The sequence below is a fragment of the Aethalodelphis obliquidens genome, unplaced genomic scaffold (assembly GCF_003676395.1).
Source record: "Aethalodelphis obliquidens isolate GAN/ISIS:26980383/991018 unplaced genomic scaffold, ASM367639v1 scaffold92, whole genome shotgun sequence".
In the NCBI taxonomy this organism is placed as follows: Eukaryota; Metazoa; Chordata; class Mammalia; order Artiodactyla; family Delphinidae; genus Aethalodelphis; species Aethalodelphis obliquidens.
The window spans coordinates 712,898-736,390 of NW_020838036.1; the positions used below are offsets into that span (position 1 = coordinate 712,898).

Here is a 23,493-nt window from a genome sequence, read left to right on the forward strand (position 1 = left end):
AACGCAGGAGACACAGGTTCAGGCCCTGGTCTGGGAAGATCCCACGTGCCATGGAGCAACTAAGCCCGTGCACACAACTACTGAGCCTGTGCTCTGGAGTCTGTGAGCCACAACTATTGAGCTTACGTGCCACAAGTACTGAAGCCTGCGCATCTAGGGCCCATGCTCCACAACAAGAGAAACCTCCGCCATGAGAAGCCCGTGCACTGCAATGAAGAGTAGTAGCCCTCACTCGCCACTAGAGAAAGCCCGTGTGCAGCAACGAAGACTGAATGCAGCCAAAAATAAATAAATAATAAATTTATTAGGGAAAAAAACCACATCATCATCCAAATCCATAGTTTACATTGGGGTTCAGTGTACTGTTGTACATTATATGGGTTTGCACAAACTTATAATGACAATACATCCAAGATTAAACTGCTATACAGAATCTCTGCCCTAAAAATCCACTGTACTTTCCCTGTTTATCTCTCCCTCCATCCCCTAACCTCTGGCCACCACTGATCTTTTTACTGTCTCTATAGTTTTGTCTTGAATGATGGTTTTTTTCCCTTAGTTTTTCACCTTACTTTGGAGTTTCTGTCAACCTATGTTCGAGTTTCCTGATTAGTCATTTGTGTTGAGTCTACTTATGAGCCCATTAAAGGCATTCTTTGGGCTTCCCTGGTGGCTCAGTGGTTGAGAGTCCGCCTGCTGATGCAGGGGACATGGGTTTGTGCCCTGGTCCGGGAAGATCCCACATGCCACGGAGTGGCTGGGCCCGTGAGCCATGGCCGCTGAGCCTGCGTGTCCGGAGCCTGTGCGCCACAACGGAAGAGGCCACAACAGTGAGAGGCCCGTGTACCGCAAAAACAAACAAACAAAAACAAATAAGCAAAAGGCATTCTTCATTTCTGCGTTTTAAATTTCTACCATTTTCTGGGCTTCCCTGGTGGCGCAGTGGTTGAGAGTCCGCCTGCCGATGCAGGGGACACGGGTTCGTGCCCCGGTCCGGGAAGATCCCACATGCCGCGGAGCGGTTGGGCCGGTGAGCTATGGCCGCTGAGCCTGCGCGTCCGGAGCCTGTGCGTCCGGAGCCTGTGCTCCGCAACGGGAGAGGCCACAACAGTGAGAGGCCCGCGTACCCCAAAAAAAAAAAAAAAAAAAAAAAAAAATTTCTACCATTTTTATATGATTCCTTCTTATAGTTTCTACCTGTCTTCTGATATTACCTACGTGATCTCGTCTGTTGCCTACGTTTCAAACGTATTATCCTAGTTATTTAAAATTCTCTGTTAGTTCCCACATCTCATATCCGAGTCTGGTTTTGAAGATTGCACTTTTTCAGACTGTTTTTTATCACATTATTTTTGTTTACATTATAATTTTTGTTGATAGACGTTATATAAGATAGTAGATACTGAAGTATATATTTTTTATTCTTTGAGAAAAACATACCTTTCTTTTGTCTAGGCTATTAATGTGGAATTTTGTATCCAATTAGTGAGAATTGGGTTGGTTTTGAAGCTTGTTGCTATGGTTTCCCTCAGTGCACCAGAGATTTTGAACCACGTAATGATACTTTGTTTTCATGTCCCTGCTTGGCTTTGGGTTTCTTTCTTTGCAATGCTTCCCAGAGAGGGTCTGTCTCCTTCAGTTTTCCCCTGTGTATTATTTTAATTTTAAGCCGGCACTGTGATTCTGGGTCTTAGAGTATGGCCTTCACAAGTCTTCTTGCACCTTCATATTTAATGCTGTTCCCAGCTTGTATTCCTGTTCCTCCTCCAGGGCTAAAGCTTTGTTTTTTCTCCCTTACCCAGATGTAGTTGGTTTCCACCACTGGGTTTCCCCACGTTGTGCATTTAGGCTTTTGTTCCTTAGGGGAGATAGGCCTGGTATTAATTTTTGTCTGCCCTCTATTCCTCTACCCAGTTCTTCAGGCCACAAGTTTTAGTGATCTTACTTTGAGATTAAGTACTTTTTCTTTGGTAAGAGAGATAGGAGAGATGCTTCTGGGCAGGATTTCAGCCATAGTTGCTGCTCCCCTTCCCCCGATAGCACAGAGGGAATCTTTCTCTCTGATCTTCCTTGTGGCCATCTGTTGATAAAACTGCAGGCCAGTACAGCCTGACCCTTGTTTTTGAAACCTTGAGGGGCTTCTCCTTCTTGTGGAATCCCATACTTGGCCATTAGCAGTTTATTATAATTTTTAGTTTAATATTCCTACCTGCTTTTATATGACTTTCTGTGGCATTCGTTCCAGTAATCAATTGCTCATTCTATCTTTCCCTGTAGGCACCTTCCTTTCTCTAAATTTCTTTATAATTCTTTGCCACAATGGCTTAACTTCTGAGGTCAAGAAAATCAAGTTGTCAAGCTTTTGTCTTCTCTTAAGGAACATAGTGATGCTTTTTCTAACTTCCTACATGTCTGACCTTTGTTGTCTTTGTTAATTTTGTTTGTTGATGTTTTTCATTTTTTTCTTTTGCATTATTTGACCATTTTTTTTAGTATTGCATTTTAAAGTTCTTTTTTAAACTTTTGGTTGCATCTCTTAAATTTGCTTTGCTGTTGTGGTTGCTGTAGGGATTACACTATACATACCTAGCAATCACCTAACAGTTTGTATAGATTTTATGTTTTACCACTTCAAGTGAAACACAGAAGCCTTAACATTCATATAGATCTCTTTATACCCCCAGTGGTTTTTTTAATAGTTGCCATGTGTCTTACATTTATATATTTTGAAGGCCCACCAGACTGTGTTATGATTCCTTTCATATTTTAGAGTCTTACATATTTTAAAGAATTTAGGAGGAGAAAAATAATCTGTTAGTTATTTACCAGTTCCATTGTTCTTCCTTCATTCCTAAAGATCCTAGCTCCCTCTGGACATTATTTACCTTCAAGAGTAAATAGCTCTCTATCATTTCATCTCAATGCTGCTTGAGATGAATTCTCTTCATTTTCCTGCATCTAAGAATGTGTTCATTTCACCTTCATTCCTAAAGGACGTTTTCACTGGATAAAGAGGTGTTAGATAATGAAACCATTATTTACTTCTTCTTTCAGCACTTTAAATAAAGGTGTTTTTCTACTATGTCCTCCATCGTTTCTGAAGAGAAATTTGCAGTTGTTTGAATCATTGTTTCCCCTTAAGGAATGTGTTGTTTTTTGTAGCTGCTTGCAAATTTTTTCTTTATTTTTTAGCAGTTTGACTAATATTTTTGGGTGTGTTTTTCTTTCGGTTTATCTTGTTTGGGTTTGCTGAGGTGGTTGAATATGTGGATTTATCTTTCATCAAATTTGGGAAGTTTTTGGCTGATATTCCTATGAACATTATTTGCCTGCGCAATATTTATCTCTTTCTGGCATTCTGAAGACTTGTATGCTAGGCATTTTTATAGTGCCCTATAGGTCCTGAGTGTATGTTTTGTTTCAACCTTTTTTGTTGTTGTTCTGTTGCTCAGAACAGTGATTTCTGTTGATCTGTCTTCAAATTCAAATTCAGTGACTTTTTCTTCCTGTCTCTATTCTGCTATTGAGATCTCAAGTGAATTTTTTTTATTGTAGATGATGTATTTTTTAGTTAAAAATTTTCAATTTGGTTCTTTTTAAGCATTATTGAGGTATAATATCATACCATAAAAATTAGTCATTGCATTTACTTATTTTCAGTAAATTTGTATAGTGTGCAGCTGTCACCACAATCCAGCTTTAGGACATTTCACTATTTCAAAAAATTCCCTCAAGCCTGTTTATATTCAGTCCTGTTCCTGTCCTCAGCCCCAGGCTACTACTGATGTGTCTAAAATTAACCTTTTCTGGATATTTCATATAAGTGAAATCGTATAATATTTATTATACTGAGTTTGATCCCCCTTCACTTATTAAAATCTCTCTTCTTTTTTTTTGGCCGCCCTGCACAGCTTGCAAGATCTTAGTTCCCCAACACCAGGGATTGAACCTGGGACCATGACAGTGAAAGTGCCGAGTCCTAACCACTGGACCACCAGGGAGTTCCCAAAATCTTTCTGAGGTTTATCCTTGTGGTAGCATATATCAATATTTTAGTTCTTTTTTAGAGCTGAATATTATTCAATTTTATAAATATACTACATTTTTGTTTTTCCATTTAGCACTTGACAGAAAGTTAAATTGTTTCCCCTTTTTGTTTTTCTTTTGACTATTAATAAATGCTGCTGTGAACATTGATGTACATATTCTTGTATGTTTTCATTTCTCTTGTGTAGATTTTTTGGAGTGGATTACCTGGGTCATAGGGTAAGTATTTATTTAGCTTTTAAAGAAGCTGCCAAATTGTTTTCCACAGTGGCTGTGCTATTTTACATTCCCACCTATAATATATGAGAGTTCACATTTCTCCACATCCTCATCGTCACTTGTTGCTCCCCGTCTTTTTGGTTATAGCCATTTTAGTTTGTGTGAAGTGGTATTTTGTTTGTTTGTGGTTTTATTTTGCATTTCCTTAAACTCTAATGAGCTTGAGCATCTTTTCATTTGCTTATTGCTCATTCATATGTATTTGAAGGAATAACATTTAAATCTTTTCCATTTCTAATGTTTTTCTTATTGCATTGTAAGAGTTCTTTATATCTACAGAGTTTGGACACAAAGTTATCAAAAATATGATTTTCAAATATTTTCTCCCACTGGGTGGCTTGTCTTTTCATTTCCTATAGTGTCTATCTGAAGCACTAAAATTTTTAATTTTGATGAAGTCCAATATATCCGTTATTTTCTGTATCTAACCTTTTATCAGTGTTGTACTGTCTTGATTACTGTAAATTTAAAGTAAGTTTTAAAATCTGGTAATGAAAGACCTAATACTTTTGTTTTTCAAAATTGTTTCTGGTATTCTGCATTTTTTGCCTTTAGGATCATTTGCCATTTTCCACACACACACACACACACACAAAAGCCTGTTGGGATTTTGATATAGATTGCATTGACTTTATAGAGCAGTGTGGTGAGTGTTGTCTTCATAATAATATTGCATGTTCCAATCCATGAATGTAGATTTCCATAAATTTCTTTCCATTTATATATCTCAATTTCTCCAAGAAGTGTTTTGTAGTTTTTAATGTATAAATCTTTTCTTTTGTTAAATGTATTCCTAAATGTTTTATTCTTTTTGATGCTGTTCAGAATGGAGGTCTCTTAATTTCATTTTTGGATGGTTTATTGTAGTGTAGAAATACAATTGATTTTGGGGTTTAAATCCTGTATCTTATTGCTTCCTAAATTTCTTTGTTAGTTGTGTAGTTTTATTATGGATTCCTTAGGATTTTCTACATATAGGATTATTTCACCTGCAAATAAGGGCAGTTTTACTTCTTTCTTTCTAATCTCATCTTCTTTAATTTTTTCCCCTTATTTACTGCCTAGAACTTCCAATACAGTGTTGAATAGAAGTGGTAGGAATGGGCATTCAGTCTTTCACCATTAAGCATGGTAGTAACTATAGGTTTTTGTTTTGTAGATTTCCTTTATTAGGTTAAATCAGTTTCTTTTCATTCTTAGTTTTTTGAGTTTTAAAGTCTTGAATGAGCTTGGAATTTAGTCAAGTGCTATTTTTGTGTTCATTGAGATGATTATGTGGTTTTTCTTTTGGAATTCAGTGTATTTAACTACATTTATTTTTGAATTATGAAACAGGCTTGTATTTCTGGGATAAACCTTACTTTGTCAAGATACATTACTCTGTTTATATGTTGTTAGATAAGATTTGCTAAAATTTTGTTAATTGTTGCATTTACTTTCATGAGGGATATTAGTTTGTAGTTTTCTTATGTCTTTGTGAGGTTTTAGTATCAGCCTGATTGTGGCCTAATTCATTAAACTGAGTTGGAGTGTAATACTTCTTCAGTTTTCTGAAATAATGTTTGAAGAATCCATATTATTTCATCCTTACATGTTTAGTAGAATTCACCAGTGAATTCATCTTAGCCTGATGTTTTCTTTTGGGGAAGATTTTTAACATTTATTGTAATATCTTTAGGTTATATACATATATTTGAGTGAGCTTTGATAGTGTGCATCTTTTAAAGAATATGCCCATTTCACTTCAGTCATTGACTTTATTGACATGAAGTTCATAAAATTCACTTATCATTTTTTTATATCTATGTAACCGGGTGATGTCACCTTTCTCATTTGTGGTAATGCTGTCCTGCCTTCTCTTTTTCTCTCTGTTTTCTCATCAGCCTGGCTAGAGGTTTATCAATTTTATTAATCTTCTCAAAGATCTACATTTTGGTTTCATTTATTTTCTTTATTTTGTTATCAGTTCATTGATTTTTTTTTTTTAGGCTGATTTTTTTTTTCCTGCTTATTACCTCTAGTTTAATTTGCTCTTTTTCTAGTTTCTTAAGGTCAGGTCACTGAGTCAAGACTTTTCTCTCTCACATAGGGATTTTATGCTGTTTTCTCCTATGTACATCTTTGGTGACTTCCCACAAATTTTGATATAGTTTTAATTTTATGTTCAAAATACTTTCTAATTTCCATATTGATTTCTTCTTTGATCCATGAGTGTGCTATTTAGTTTGCATACATTTGGGGGATATTGGGGGATATTCCAGAGATCTTTCTGGATTATTATCTATTTTAATTCTCTTATAGTCAAAGAATATGCTTTATATGATTTGCATTATTTTAAATTTACTTAAGATTGTTTTATGGCCCTGGTTATGATTTATCTTAAAAATGCTCAGTGTGTGCTTAAAAAAGAATGTGTGTCCGCTGTTGGCTGAAGTGTTATATAAACATCAGCCAGGTCAAGTTAGTTGATTGAGTTGTTCAGTCTCTATCTTTACTGATTTTCTGTCCACTTTTTCTACCAATTATGGTGAGAAATATATTGAAATCTTTAAATATAATTGCAGTCAATCTGTTTCTCCTTGAAGTTCTATTAATTTTTGCTGAATTTATTTTGAGGCTCTGCATAGACTTTTGGCATTATGTCTTTCTTAACCCTTTTATCATTACGAGATGAACTTCATCTGTGGTAATATTCTTTGGTCAGAAATCTGCTTTGTCTGTCCCAAAAGGCCTTGGTTTCTAGCAAATTAAGCCATGAAGAAAAAAAAAAACTTGGAGAAAATGAGAATATGATCCAAATGATTGTTGACACTAAACTTGTTCAGGTGAGGTTAAGAGTGCAAGAAGTAGGAGAGTTGATGAAAATGTGAGGACTTTAAATTTTTTAATATCTCTGAAAATTCACTTTTTTTTCACTTGAGAAAATTACAGCCTCCAACTAAGGCAGAAACTTTTGAATTCTTTTTAAAGATAAATTTAAGTTTTAAAATAACTTTTATGGTAAAATACACCACAAACAGAATTTGAAAGAAAACTAATTTGTATTGCACGCAAAAGGTAAAGGGTTTCTATCTCTGCTATTCCAAAGAGTTAGTAAGAAAAATAGTAGATTAATGGATAAAAGATACGAATGGAAATGCCTATCCGAATCAATAATAAGCATAGAAAATATACTGAAGGAAATGCAAGTTATAAGTGCAATATCCTTTCTTATCTGCTAGATTGGTATAAAACTAAATAGACAACTACTATTGGCAGTGATGGGCAAAGGATACTTTTGTATGTTGGTTGTGGAACTGGAGCTGTGAATTGTCACTCTCTTTTTTTGGATCTGTAGGACCTTCCATACAGGAAGCCAAGCTCTTCTACTTTCTGGAGAGCACATTTCTTGCCTAGATATCACAGCAGTGGCTTTGAGTTCTGTCTTTGTTTCTGGTATCTGAGGAATTTCTTCTCTTCTCTTTGATCTTTCTTATGTACTTTTGTCAGTGTGTTCTATTTTATCCAGCATTTCTACTTCGAGTTGGGTGAGGGGAGGTTTCCCATAGCATTCTTAAGTTCACCATAGTGACTGGAATTCATCTAAAAAATTGTCACCAAATTTGTTACCATATCACTCAAAGAGAGAGGTTGTCTTTCAAGTATTAAGGAGACAGGCAGAAATAATTAAATATAAAATTACTCATGGAATTAGCATTCATGAACCTTTCTTGAAAAAGGTATTTAACAGTGAAATATAGTCAACCACGAAGTAAATAAAAATTCATATAAGGCAAGTCAAGGAAAATTTAAAACTAAAGCTTTTTCTCTGCCCTTTGGCCTCTTGTCTCCCCTCTATTGTGCATTGTGTATTTGCATTATGCATCGACCAAACCTCCCTGTTAGCAGAAATACCTGCTCAACCATAAAGAGCAACATTCTCCTAGCACCAACAAGACAACTCCTTAAAAGATAGCATTCCTTCTTAATCTTGTAAGGAGTCACAATGACCCACCATTTTGTACTTGCAGATCTGAATTGTGCAATCTATCTGTGGCATTTAATGTACAGCTTTCTGTCTCAAAAAAACTGCTTTGACCTCTAATGGGTGGAACAGTTCTCAGATCTTTCTGAGAGGCTGTTCCTCGGTTATAATCCTCAATTTGGCTCGAATAAAATTTTCCTTTTCTTTCAATAGATTGACTGTTGATTAATTTTTTGTCAATTACAGGAATAGAATTAACTGTTATAAAAGGGCTGGTGGTAAACATTGAATCCATGGTAAATGTTGAACTAGAGGAAAAACTGAGGGAGTAAGGTTACACAACAAAATGTGTTATAAGCCCTGAAAGTAGAAATACACCAGCCACAGAAATTTGTCATTTTATGAGTTGTAGAAGTAATTATCCTCATTCTTTTATTCTCATTCTTCATTGTATGGTGTCAATACTTTAAAATTAACATGTGGTAAGAATATATATAATGTTTTACATGCTAATGATTTTTCATCCAAAAAAAACATTAGGGTGTCATTTTGTAAGTTATATTTCTTGTGAAATAGCATGTGCAATTCAGCAAGTCCTTCACTGTCATTTTTCTTTCTCTCCTCTTTAAAACAAGTAAAATAAAATTGAACTATTTAAAATAAAAGCTCATATAATCCCATTTTAAAACTTTGAGGTATAGTTCACATATATTAAAATGCATTATCGGGAAGAAAGAAATTTTCCTCTATCCTTACAGGAAGCCTTTCCTCTATCCTTACTAGACCTCTGGCTGGTCTAGTAATTAGATTGACATGATTTACAGGAGATTAACAGAAGAAAAATCAAACAAAAGTTTAATAACATGTATACATGGGGCAGACCCAGGAATGTTGAGTAACTTGCCAAAATGGCTGAAGCCTTCACCTTAAATACCATCTTTAGCTAAAGACAAAAGAGGGTGTTGGGGGTAGTGGTTTGGGACTTCAAAGGGAAGGAAGGCAATTCACATGGAGATGGAAAAGCAAGGGTCTGGTATATAAATGCAGAGACAACCTGACACAGAGTGGACTCTTGATCTCTAGGCCCTGCTAAGTTTCCTCCCACCACAGCTAGTTCATATTATTTGCAGATATCTTTGGTGATAGCTCTATTCCAGGAACAGGCCCTTGATCTAAATTCTTTAGATAGTTTCAGGGTAAGTATAATGACAGTCTTCCAGAGTCTTCTGTTATTTAAAAATAATCAGCCTAAATTAATCCTCATGCCAAAGAGAAACATTTTGGGGTGGCAAATTTTGCACCCCTAAAGCATTGTAACCCTTCTATTTCCATCACCTGTGAAAGTTTCCTTGTGCCCCTTTCCAGTCAGTTCTGTAAGCAACGGCACCAAAAACGGAGGAGAGCTTAAACAAGCTTTATTTAGGAACGCTCCCGGGCGAGGTTCACTGGTCCGAGAGAAAGGGGCCAGAGAAGTCGCGCGCGGGTGCAGGCACGAACAAAATTTATAGGGGTGGACGCAGGGGAGGCGCTTGCTGTGTGAGGCAGCCCTTTTTTGGTAATCTCTCGGGTGTTGTGGCAATGTCAGGTGTCGGTTGCATCAGCCTCAGAGCCGTTGGTTCTGCCCCTTGGGGAGCGGGAAGACCGGGGCCGAGTAGGAAGTCCTGGGCCTGCAATGTCAGGTGTCGTCGGTTGTATCAGCCACTTTGGCGGGGGTTCCGTCTGGCTCCCTGGGCCCTTCCCTGGACCTGCTGGCCTTACAAGTTCACCACTCCTTAGCAGCCACTTTGTGATTTAATCCTAGGTTAATGAAATTGTTGGTAACTATGTTTTTAATCTACTTATATTTTTCTTTTTAATTTTATTTTTTGTACATTTTTATTTTAGTTTTATTGAGATATAATGGACATATAGCACTGTATAAATTTAAGGCATACAACATAATGATTAGACTTAACATGCATCATTAAATGATTACCACAATAAGTTTAGTGAATATCCATATTTCATATAGATGTAAAATTAAAGAAATAGAAAAAAAATTTTTTCTTGTGATGAGGACTCTTAGGATTTACTCTTAACAACTTCTATCCATAACATACATCACTGTTAATTTATCATGTTGTACATTACATCCCTAGTACTTATTTATCTTATAACGAGAAGTTTGTAACTTTTGACTGTCTTCATCCAAACCCCCCCCCCCCCACCCATCTCTCGTAACCACAAATCTGATGCATTTTTCTATGAGTTACTTTGTTTTTGAAGTATAATTGACCCACAGTACTATGTTAGTTCCTGTTGTACAACATACTGATTTGATATTTCTGTATATTTCAAAATGATCTTCACGATAAATCTAGTTACCATCTATCACCATTCAAAGGTATTACATAATTATTGGCTATATTTCCCACACTGTACATTTTATAGCAGTGACTCATTTATCGTGCAACTCTTAATCCCCCTCACTGATTTCTCTCCTCTCACTCCCTCCCCTCTGGCAACCATCTGTTCTCTGTATTTATGTTTCTGTATTACGTTTGTTCATTTGTTTTGGTTTTTAGATTTCACTTAGAATAATACTCTCTAGGTCAAGATTTCATTCTTTTTTTATGGCTAAGTAATATTCCACTGTGTGTGTGTGTGTGTGTGTGTGTGTGTGTGTGTGTGTGTGTATCCCACATCTTCTTTATCCATTCATCTATTGAAGAGCCCAGGGTGTCCCAAACCTGGTGTCAGCCAGCTGGTAAGCAGGCTGGATCCTAGGGCAGCTGACTGAGGGGTCCACAGTGTCTCAGAGCTGGTGTTGGCCTGCTGGTGGGCGGGGCCAGGTCCCAGGAATCCTGGGACTAGTGCCAGTCCATTGGTGGGCAGAGCTGGGTCCCAAGGTTTTTGACTGCAGGGCCCTGGGGAATCCTGGAGCTGATGTTAGCCCCTCTGGTGGATGGGGCTGGGACCTAGGGGGTCCCTGGGTTGACACCAGCCTCCTGGTAGGTGTGGTGGGTCTTGACACTGGTAGACCATGGGTCTGTGGTGGTCCTAGCGCTGGTGTCTGCCCACTGGTGGGCACCACCAGGGTCAAGGGGGTTCCGGGGTTGGTGCCCACCCACTGGTATGTGCAGCCAGGGCCCAGGGTGTCCTGGGGCTAATGCCAGCCTGCTGGTAGGCAGAGCCAGGTCCTGATGTCTCTGGCTGCAGGGCCCTGGGGGTCCCAGAGTTGGTGTCTGCCCACTGGTAGGCGGACTGGGTCTTAATGGCTGGCTGTAGGCCCTCAGAGGTCCCTGGGCTAGTGCTGGTGCATTGGTGGTAGCCCATGTCTGAGGGTGGCTGGTGCTCAAGGGGTCCTAAGGCAGCTGGTCTGCTGGTGGGTGGGTCTGTGTTCCCATGTGAGTAGCTGCTTGACCTAAAGCATCCCAGAACTGATGCCGACAGGCTGGTGGGTGGGGCCAGTTCCATCCCTAATAAGCTAGAGGGAAGATTCCAAAATGGCGTTTTCCAGCACCAGTATCCTCCTGATAGAATGAGCTCCCCAAAATGGCTGCTGCCAGCATCTGTGTCCTCAGGGTGAGCTCCAGTTGCCTCCTGCCTCTCGTAGAGCCTCTCCAAGATCAGCAGGAGGGTCTGATCCAGGCTTCTTTCAAATTACTGCTTCTTCCCAGGGTCTCAGAGTGTGTGAGATTTGGGGTGTGCCCTTTAAGAGTGGAGTCTCTTTTCTATCCTCTGGTTCTCCTGAAAGTAAGTCATCTAAATTTTTTAAATGAAATATTTCAAACGGAATATATTGGCAATGAGAAACTGAGTGCTTGTTACTACTACCCTGCTTTAACAGATCTTAAATGTTATATTTGTTTCAGATTTTTAAAAACTTTAAACAGTACAGTTGAAGCCCCCCTCTTCATCACATGCCACAAGTAAGTCCTATTCTGAAGTTGTATATCCTTACCATGTGTTTTTTTTAATACTTTTACTGCTTAGTTATATAGTAATGGTTTTTCCATGCTATTAAACTTTATTAAAATTCTATCATATTTTATGTATTCTACAGCTTTGGTTTTTTTCACTCATTTTTGAGATACGGGATATTCAGCCACTATGGAGTGGTATAGCCATAGTAGTTATTTACAATGTCTTTTCTGGTTGGTGCCATACTAGTTGTTAAGTATTTTTAATATCTTACCCTGGGATTTATCTATATTGATAAATATATTAATATAGCCAATTCATTTCAATTACTGTACCATAGTCCACTTGGTGAAAATACAATGGATCTGTTAGCCTATTGATGGATGTTTAGGTTGTTTCCAGTTATTTACTATTAAATACAAAGCTGCAGTAAAATCTTTAGAGGACTTCTTACGCACATATGAGAATTTCTTTAGTGTTTTTATTAAAGTGAAATTATGTGTATATAAAGTGAAATATGTGTTACTCTCCAGAGTGATTGTTCCAATTTACGCTCTCACCAAAGAGTATGAGAATATTTGTTTCTCAGTAACATTTTCTTTCCTCTCCTTATCCCTTTTCCCCCCTGCTTATGCTTTTCAGCACTTTTGTTATTATTTCTTTAAAAAATTTGCCAACATGATGGATATGAAATTATATCTTGTGCTTTAATTTGTGTTTCACTAATTATTGGTGATGTTGAAGATCTTTTCATAGGCTTATTAATGATTCTGGTTTCCTTTTCTTAAGTTTCTTTTCACATCATTTACTGTTATCTATTGGGTTGTTTTGTCTTTTAATTTTGTTAATTGATTTGCGACAGTATTGTTTTTAATATTCTGGATAAAAATTTACAGTAGTTTTTAAGAAATGTTATGGATGTCATTCCTTTTTTAAAAATTTTTCATTCAAAAATATTTTTAAACTTATGGAAACTTACCAAAATAATATAAGGAACACATGTATTCTCTTACCAAGATTTGTCTATTGTTTACATTTTCCACTACTAGTTTTACCTTTTGTGCTCCTCCCTCTTCACTCTGTATAAATAGTTTTTTTTTCTAGAACATTTGGCCCTTTCCCCCTAAATACTTCAGTGGATACTTTCTAAGAATAGGGTTGTTTTTGTTTTTTTTTTATAACCATAATACATTTGTCTACCTCATTTGTCTAAACTATCCTTCATATTTCATAACAATGTTCTTTATAGCATTTTTACCCCATGTAGTCCTGGATCCAGCCTAGAGATAAATATTATACTTAGGTGTGCCAGTTTATTTTCCTAGGAAGGGCTTATCCCACGTCACACATCATTTATTAAGATTCCCCCAACGTTGCTGCCACTCATTGATCCCTACCTTGCCTGAACTCTTACAACAGTCAGACTAAAAACTTTGTTTTAACGTTTAACTATACAAGGTAGTGCCATGAAGAAAGCATAGACTTTGCTGACAGCCAAGAGAATGCTGGAGTTCTCTCAGAGTAAATTGACCAGCTGAAGAAATCAGACCAGTATTTACAGTTGGGAATCTCCATTGAAATGACCCAACCATGTCATTCTACCACGAAGAACAAAGATTAACAAGCCCCACCTATATACCTAAAACTTCCAATCAGCTTTTCATTCCAGTCCCTTAGATATGAACAGACAACCATGGATCACTCCACATTTGAAGAAAATCTTTAAGCAGAAAGGCAGAGACCAAAATGAACAAACCAACAGCAAGGAATTAAAGACAAACAAACAATGCAGAGAACAGAAGAAAATGTTTTAATTATAATAAATTCCTTTAGAGAGATGAGAGAAAACTTTGCATCCATGAAACAATAAAATGCCAGGACTTCCAAGGTGGCGCAGTGGTTAAGAATCCACTTTCCCATGCAGGGGACACAGGTTTGATCCCTGGTCCGGGAAAATCCCACATGCCGCAGAGCAACTAAGCCCGTGTGCCGCAACTACTGAAGCCCACGCACTCTAGGGCCCTTGCTCCGCAACAAGCATAGCCACCGCAATGAGAAGCCCGTGCACTGCAACGAAGAGTAGCCCCCGCTCGCTGCAACTAGAGAAAGCGCGCACGCAGCAACAAAGACCCAGCTCAGCCAAAAAAAAAAAGCCATGTAAAGGAATATTTAAAGGACCAAAATGAGCTCTTAGAAATTAAAAACATGATAACATAAATGAAAAAGTCCATAAGTGGATTGAAAGATAAACCAAGGAAATGTCCCAGATAGTAGAACAAAAAGACAAAGCTATGAAAATAAGAGAGAAAAGTTAAGAAAATTAGTGGATTAGAACAGGATATCTAACATCCAAATAAAGGAGAGAGAGCAGAGAATGTGGGGGAAAGGAAAATATTAAAATAATTTTTAAAATTTTCTCAGAAATGTCAGATGTGTGTTTTCAAACTGTATCAGCGCACTAAGTGCCCAGCATAGTGGAAAAGAAAGACCAACAGCAAGGGACATAATTGTGACATTTCAGAACAATGGGAATCAAAAGAAGATCATAATAACTTGCATGGGGGGTGCAGGGGGGAACCATGTTGCATGAAAAGAACAAGAATAAATATATCTTTGAACTTGCCAGTAAAAACACTGGAAGCTGAAGGATAATGAAGTAAACAATTTGAAAATATTTTTAACCTAGAATGTTATACTCAACCAAATAATCAAGTGTGAGAGCAAAACAGCTCATTTTCAGACACACAAGTTCAAAAAAATTGTATCTCTTACACACCCTTTCTCAGAAAGCAAATGGAGGCTGTGTCACACCAAAACAAGGCAGTTAATTACAAGAGAGCAACGTGGAATCTCGAAAACAGGAAACAAACATGGGGGTATAATGCAAAACAGGACATTTCTGTTGGGAATGTGAAATGGTACAGCTACTGTAGAAAACTATATGGCAGTTCCTTAAAAAATTAAGCAGAATTGCCATATGATCCAGCAATTTCACTTCTAGATATAGTTTCAGAATAAGTGAAAGCAGAGACAGGTATTTGCACACCAATATTCATAGCAGCATTATTCACAATAGCCAAAAGGTTGAAACAACCTAAAAATTCATCAACAGGTGAATGGATAAAACAAAATATCATGTATACATACAATGGAATATTAGTCTTAAAAAGGAATGAAATTCTGATACATACTACAACATGGATAAACCTTGAAAATATTATGCTAAGTGAAACGAGCCAGCCACAAAATGGCAAATACTGTATGATTCTACTTATATGTGGTACGTAGAATAGTCAGATTTATAGATACAGAAGGTAGCATAGTGGTCTGGGGGTGGGGGGCTGGTGAGGGAGAATAAGAATCATTGTTTAATTGGTGCAGTGTTTCAGTTTGGGATGATGAGATGGATGGTGGTGATGGTTGGCCAAAAATGTGAATGTACTTAATGTCACTGAATTGTACATTTTTAAATGGCTGAAATAATAAATTTTATGTTATGTTTTTTATACCAAAAAATATATTATACTTAGTTGTCATGTCTTTGTAGCCTTCTTTAATCTGCAGCATTTCCACAACCTTGTAAAACTGTAGTACAGTATGGCAACCAGAATATTCACATTGTTGATGATTCCATCACAGTGTAGTGAGATATTTTGAGATCATGAAAATATCTTGCACCCTATCAAAATATCCCCCTGGACTTAGCCTTTATCCTTGCCCATTCTTTACTGTGAATGTTTTGCAACTCTAGTACTTCCTCCAGATTTACCAGTCAAGCCTCAGCATAATACTATAAGCACAAGACCTACCTTCTCTCTGATTTATTTATTATTATGAGGGATTGAAATTCTTAGCTTTTTTCAATGGTTAATAATTCATTTTGTTTCTTAATTATTTTTTTGCTCAAAATGTTCTAGACATGGCCCATGGGAGCCCCTTAAAACTGTTTCTTATGTGCTTGTAATATGTCCCCAACATTTATTTGAACATTTCCTTACTTTTGTCATCATAAGACTCATACCTATCCTGCCTCATCCTGCAATTGTCTCTTTCTTCTAGGAGCCTTGGCTCCTTTTAGTGGAGGAATAGTATTTACAAACCAAGATCTCGGTGCTTGGTTGCTCATTGCTCCTGAGCTCTTTTCTTGTTAGCCCTTCCTACAGAGCTAGGAAGTACATACATATATATACACAGATACACAGATATATATATACTAAACATATACATATTTTATTTCTTTGTGGGTTCATACTGTACCTTCAGTTCTAATCCATCCCTATAGTGTTCTTTCTTGATTTTCCCCATTCTATAATTATCTCTTCCTTCTATGCACAGTGGGAAAACTGGCTCCCAGTAACATCAAAAATATTTACGCAATTGTGCGGTCTTACAATGTATCTAAAGTATTTTCAAAATTGCTTCACCCAAAAGCCAATAAACAAACCCACTAAGAATAGTTAAGGGTTTATTTTCACTACTGCTCCTCGCCCCCTGACACCCCCGCATCCCCCAAGACTGAGGGTATACTGTCAGATATTGTGTTTATAAGATACTTGAATGCATCCTTTCTTCTTCCCTCCCTCCCTTCTTTCCATTCTTCCCCTTTCCTTGCCTATTTCCCTGCCCCTTCCTCTTTCTCTTTTTCCCATCCCATTTGCTTCCTTTTCTTCTCTCCATATGGTTATGGTGTAAACACAGAATGTAACTATGTTCATTTGTTTAGTTTTAGTTTTCCTTCCATCACGTTCTTACTGATATAATTTTATTTTTTGAATATTTAGAGTAGTAATATGCTTTAATAAGTTAAAAAGTGTACAAAAGATTACACTCAGAGAAGTGTCATTCTCTCCTATATCCGTTCTACCTCATTTGCTTCCCCATACCTTATTGATGACTCAGTTCATTGTTTTCTGGTTTATTCTGCTGACACAGATATATGTTTTCTTATTTTCCCTTCTCACACAATAGGTAGCATGATATATTTGTTCTTTAACATATTGTATTTTGAGTTTTCCTTTTAATACTACTTTTTGGAACCTACTCCATATCAATTCATAATATTCCTTTTTTATTTTTTGAATGTATGAAGCATCTGTAGTGATGTTCCTTATTTAATTCCTGATATTAGAAATTAGTTTTATTCCTTTCTTTATCAATCTATCTAATTTATCAGTTTTGAGATTTTTTTGTTTTCTCTATTTTTCAGTTTTTTATTTCAGTGATTTCTGCTCTTACCTTTATAATTTCCTTTTGCTTGCTTTGAGTTTAACTTGTCTTCCTTTCCTGCTTTCATAAGGTAGAAGTTTAGGTCAGGTGTAGGCAAAGTTTTTGTTAAAGGGCAGCATAGTATTTTAGCTTTATGGACCGTATGGCCTCTCACAATTGCTCAGTGCTGCTGTTGTGGCAGAAGTCGGCCATAGATAATTTAAGTGAATGGATGTGGCTGTGTTCTGGTAAAACATTATTTACAAAGACAACACAGGCCTGGGGGCTGTAAATCAGTGAACCCCCCCCCCCCCACTGGCTTAGGTCATTGATTTGAGACCTTCCTTCTTTTTTTTGGCTGCGTTGGGTCTTCATTGGTACACGTGGGCTTTCTCTAGTTGCAGCGAGTGGGGGTTACTCTTCATTGCAGTACGCTGGCTTCTCTTGTTGCAGAGCACAGGCTCTAGGCATGCAGGCTTTAGTAGTTGCCACATGCGGGCTCAGTAGTTGCCGCACATGGGCTCTAGGGTACGCGGGCATCAGCAGTATGGCACGCAGGCTCAGTAGTGGTGGCTCGTGGGCTTTAGAGCGCAGGCTCAGTAGTTGTGGTGCAATGGCTTAGTTGCTCTGCAGCATGTGGGATATCTTCCCAGACGAGGGATCAAACCCATGTCCCCTACATTGGCAGGCGGATTCTTTTTTTTTTTTTTAACATCTTTATTGGAGTATAATTGCTTTACAATGGGGTGTTAGTTTCTGCTTTATAACAAAGTGAATCAGCTATACATATACATATATCCCCATATCTCTTCCCTCTTGCGTTTCTCTCCCTCTCACCCTCCCTATCCCACCCCTCTAGGTGATCACAAAACACCGAGCTGATCTCCCTGTGCTATGCACCTGCTTCCCACTAGCTATTTTACGTTTGGTAGTGTATATATGTGCATGCCACCCTCTCACTTTGTCACAGCTTACCCTTCCCCTCTCACCGTATCCTCAAGTCCATTCTCTAGTAGGTCTGCGTCTTTATTGCCATCTTGCCCCTAGGCTTTTCATGACCATTTTTTGTTTGTTTTTTAGATTCCATATATATGTGTTAGTATACGGTATTTGTTTTTCTCTTTCTGACTTACTTCACTCTGTATGACAGACTCTAGGTCCATCCACCTCACTACAAATAACTCAATTTCGTTTCTTTTTATGGCTGAGTAATATTCCATTGTATATATGTGCCACATCTTCTTTATCCATTCACCAGTTTATGGACACTTAGGTTGCTTCCATGTCCTGGCTATTGTAAATAGAGCTGCAGTGAACATTGTGGTACATGACTCTTTTTGAATTATGGTTTTCTCAGGGTATATGGCAGGCAGATTCTTAACCACTGCACCACCAGAGAAGTCCCAAGACCTTCCTTCTTTTCTAACATAGACATTTAAAGTCATAAATTTCTCTATTTAGCTGCATCTCACAGATTTAAAACATATTTTCATTATTATTCAGTACAAAATGTCATCTGATCTTTCTTTTTTTGTTAGTAGTTTTTTGACTGAGTCAATGTGCATTTAAAGGAATGTTTAATTTCTAAGTATTTGGGGGCTTCCTAGTTACCTTATGGTTTGTGTTTAATTCTGTTGTGGTTAAAGAACATATTCTTTACAATCTTAATGTTTTAACTTGTTTTTTTTTAATTTAATTAATTTATTTTTGGCTGCATTAGGTCTTTGTTGCTGCACACGCAGGCTTCCTCTTGTTGCAGCGAGTGGGGGATTACTCTTCGTTGTGGTGCGTGGGCTTCTCATTGTGGTGGCTTCTCTTTGTTGCAGAGCATGGGCTCTAGGCCTGTGGGCTTCAGTAGTTGTGGCTTGCGGGCTCCAGAGCACAGGCTCAGTAGCTGTGGTGCACGGGCTTAGTTGCTCCATGGCATGTGGGATCTTCCCAGACCGGGGCTCAAACCCATGTCCCCAGCATTAGCAGGTGGATTCTTAACCACTGTGTCACCAGGGAAGCCAATCTTAATGTTTTTATTTATACTTGTACTGTATTATGGTCCAGCATATTGTCCCTCTTGGTAAACCTACCTTGTGCAATTGAAAATAATGTGTGTTATGTCATTTTTGTTGTATTATCTAACAGTATCAATTGAATCTAGGTGATTGATAACGTTGTTCATATCTTTTATGCATGTATGCATTCCTGAATTTTTTTTTTATGTCTGTGAATTGCTGACAGGTTTAAAATTAGCAACCATGAGTGTAGAATTACCTTTTATTTTGTCAGTCTTTAGTTCATGTATTCTGTTACTGAGTGCAAATACGTTTATGATTATTGTGTATTGTTGAATCAGTACTTTTTTTAGTCTTAGTCCTTCTTGATTTCCAGTAATAAGTTTTGTTTTTAAATCTGTTTTATCTACTATTAATGCAACTATTTTAGTGAACTTATGCTTATCATTTCCTTCTGATATTGTTTTTCCACCCATTTCAGTCTATTTGTGTTTTATATTTAAAGTTCACCTCTGTATTTCATATTTAGTTTATGTTAGTTTTTAAATTGATTTTTAACAGTCTCTGCCTTTTAAGTGGAGCATTTATTCCATTAACATTTATTGGAATTATTGCCGAGTCTCTGCTGGGGTCTGCCATTTTATTTTTTGGCTTTCTATTTGTTTCCTCCATTATTAGTTTCTTTGTTCCTCCTTTCTTGCTTTTCTGGGAGCAGTTGAATTGTTTTAGAATTTCATTTTAGTTTTCCTATTTACTATTTAGCTTATGTTTTGTACATTATTTTTATAGTGGTCTTCCTATGAATTACAATGTTCATTCTTATGAAGAACCGAATTCCAACTCTAAGGTAAACCAAAATTGTAAACTAGCATTTGAGAATTTTAAAGTGGGCATTTTTATTCTCAATGAAGTGAAACAACATATTTTCTTTTTTAAATATTTATTTATTTTTATTGGTGTATAGTTGCTTTACAATGTTGTGCTAGCTCCTGATGCACAGCGAAGTGAACCAGCCATATGTATACACATATCCCCCCCCTTTTGGATTTCCCTCCCATCCAGATTGCTACAGAGCACTGAGTAGATTTCCCTGTGCTATACAGCAGGTCCTTACTAGTTATCTGTTTCATACCTAGCAGCATATGTATGTCAATCCCAGTCTCCCAATTCATCCCAGCCCTCCTTCCCCCTGCCGTGTCCACACGTTGAAACAACATATTTTCAATGCATGAAAATCTCAGTAGAAAAATGGAAACTCTCCACAAGGAGCTCATGAAAAGGAAATAAATGGAAATGCTGGAAAACAACAATGTAATTTCTGAAGTGCAGAGTTCATTGAGGAGATTTAACTTCTGTATGTGTATAGACGTGACAGAAGAAAGAGTAAGTGAGCTTGGAGCCAGATCAATAAAAATTATCTTAGGTGAGGAAACGAGTAAAAAAAAGAATGAGAAAAACTGAACAGAGCCACGGAAACCTGTTAGATCACATCAGTCAAACATATGTGTAATTGGGATATCAGAAGAGATGAAAGAGACAAAGAGGGAAAAACATTTTTTAAATGAAAAATTCTCAAACTCCATTAAATGTAAAAATTTGCAGACAGAAAATGCTAAATATGAAGCATGATAAAGGTAAAGAAGGCCACCTTAGGCACATCATAATTAAAGTGTCTGAAGCCAAACAAAAAGTGTAAGCTTAGCAACACAAAAATGACATATACATGGGCATAATGATCATATTACTTTCTGACTTCTCATCAGAAACCATTTCAGCCAAACTGCATGGAACAGCACCTTTAAAGTTGTGAGCGAAAAAAAAAAAAAGAAACAAACCTGTCAATCCTTAATGTATTTCCAGTGAAAATACTCAAAAATGAAGATGGAATAAAGGCATTTTCAATAAAAGAAAACTAAGAGTATTTGTTACAAATGGATCTGTATTACACCACAAGATAAAGAAGTACTTAAGACAGAAGTAAATGAAACTTCTTGAAAACTTGGATCCTCAGAAAAGAATGAAGGGCATTAGAACTGCTAAATATCTGGGTAAATGCAAAGTTTGTTTTTTTTTTTTGGCCTTTTCTGTCTTCATAGCTTTATAAAGCAAATACCTTATTAAAAATTAAAATTGTAACATCGTTGTATTAGGTCTATAACATACATGTATGTATTATATATAAAAAAGTAAAATAAAGAACGGGACTATGAGCTTATAACATTGCAAGATATTGTGAAGCAATACATTATTAACTGCAAAAGGACTGTGATGTAGTAAGCTTTTACATATAGTTGGGTCTGTTTTCTGGACTTTTCTGTTCCTTTCCATTGACCTCTCTATTCAGGGGCTAGTACCACACTCCTGATTATATAGGCTTTATAGTATATTATAATAACTTGTCAGGTTAGTTCACTCATGGAGCTTTTTTTTTCTTCAGTGTTTTCCTAGAAATTTATGTGGGTTTATTTTTCCAGTTGAACTTCAGGATCAATTTGTGTAGCTCTGTAAAACTAATTTTTGGGGATTTTGGGGGGAGGATTTTATTAAATTTATAAAATTATGTTTATAAAATTTATAAACTTATAAGTGTTGTCTTGAAGATCTTGGGACATCCTAATCCAAAAACAAGGGATGTCTTTTTATTTATTTAAGGCTCTTTTTGAATTTTTAATGTGTATTTTATAGTTATCTTTATATATATTTTAAACAGTTTTTGACCTGCTTATTCATAATATTTTATCCTTTTTGTTGCTGTTGTATTTGGGGCTTTACCATAATGCCCTCTAACACAGGGGTCAGAAAGTTTAAGGACCAAATCGAAGGTGTTTTATGCTTTTCAAGTCCTGGTCTTTCACACTACTTAACTCTGCCATTGTAGCACAGAAGTCACCTTAGACAATTAATAAATGAATGAGTGTGACTGTTTTCCAGTAAAACTTTATTTATAAAAACAGGCACCAGGACTTCTGTTTCAGAAAGTGTGACATAGATACATTTCTCCCTGTTCCTCCACTCTTAAGTACACTGTAATCCCTGGAAATAACTTAAGAGGCAACCCAAGGAGAACTCTGAAAAGTGGAAAGAGGAGCTCTGTTAATATGTTGGTAAGGTATGTGGGGAGAGGAGTAGCATTTATATCCCTGTGATTAAGTCTCAGTCTTTTAGTGAGCCTGTGCCCCTTGTCTGTGACCTTACCAAGTGATTCTTGGGTTTTTCCCACTTGAGGTGAGACAGGAAGGCTAGAAAGGGCTGGATTTGGGTACTTCCCTTTTTTCTGTCAGAGGCTCAAAGGGACTGGAGTTGGGTATTTTCTTTCCTCTATGTCAAAGGCTGTAGGGAACAGAAGTTGGGATTTCCCTTACCCGAGGTCTGTTTGACTGTGATAAAATGTTTCCCTTGACAGTGTGCCTTTTTTAAGGAGAACAGAATGCTCTGGGTGTATTTGAAAATGGTCCGGTTCAGAACTGAAAGAGTAATTCAACATTTGGAAGTCAATCATGTAACTAAAAAAGAAAACATGTTATCTCAATATGTACAAAAAGAAAAAGCATTTGACATAATTTAAAACCTATTCATAACAAAAAAATGCTTAGCAAATTTGGAATAGAAGGCAACCTCATTAATGTGATAAATTGAATCTCCTAAACATTGATAGTAACATCAGTATCAACCATTAAAGACTTAATGGTTTCCCCTTCTATGAACAGGAAGTAGGCAAGTATGTTAGATTTCACCATGACTATTCAGTTTTGCACTGGAAGTTCAACCCAATACCATAAGGCAATAAAAAACAATAAAGGGCATGCATTTCAGTATACTAGCTGTGAATATTTGGAAATCAAAATTTAATTAACAGTACCATTTACAGTGGCACCCCACCCCCCAAAAAATCCCATGAAATATAGGCAAATCTTGCTTTACATAGTATTGTGGGACTGTAAAAATGACTGCTACCTGAAAGCAGTATTAATTAATGGAAAAATTACTGTTGCTCCATTACCTAAAAAGTTTTTTGTCAAAACATTAAAAATTCTTACTGTCAATCACAAATGTATAGGAAATTTAAAGCATTAGTTAAGCTAACAGTTA

The 23,493-nt window shown here is 36.9% G+C and overlaps 1 pseudogene; it reads left to right on the top strand.

Annotated features, from left to right (window-relative positions):
- Positions 1-10,898: 10,898 nt before the first annotated feature.
- LOC113614259 (tigger transposable element-derived protein 1-like) overlaps positions 10,899-23,493 on the top strand; it is a 90,246-nt pseudogene continuing 77,651 nt past the window's right edge.